We start from the raw sequence: 357 nt of genomic DNA on the forward strand, positions 1-357 counted from the left end.
AACAATATACAAAGTCTTTAATGTTGTGTATATCAAGTCCCATAATTGACTTAATGGAACATGCATTTTTTTTCGGACATTATAGTAATATATGGCGAACAGAGGCTTTTTGAAGCAGTGTGTATGTGAAGGAGGTTGTAAAATCAGCAAACAATAAATATTTTTACGCAAAGACAAATTGATGGAAACTTACATGTGGAGACTAACTGAACCATCAATATATCAATTCTTGAAAGGATTATTTACTTGGATATTTGACATAAAAGAAGGTTACAATAAAACAAATCCAAGAAATCTATGCATTGTAATAAATTCGTGTCATTTTCATGGGAGAATCTAAGGTTTCCCTATCATGGC

The sequence above is a fragment of the Penaeus monodon genome, chromosome 28, assembly GCF_015228065.2.
Source record: "Penaeus monodon isolate SGIC_2016 chromosome 28, NSTDA_Pmon_1, whole genome shotgun sequence".
Taxonomy (NCBI): Eukaryota; Metazoa; Arthropoda; class Malacostraca; order Decapoda; family Penaeidae; genus Penaeus; species Penaeus monodon.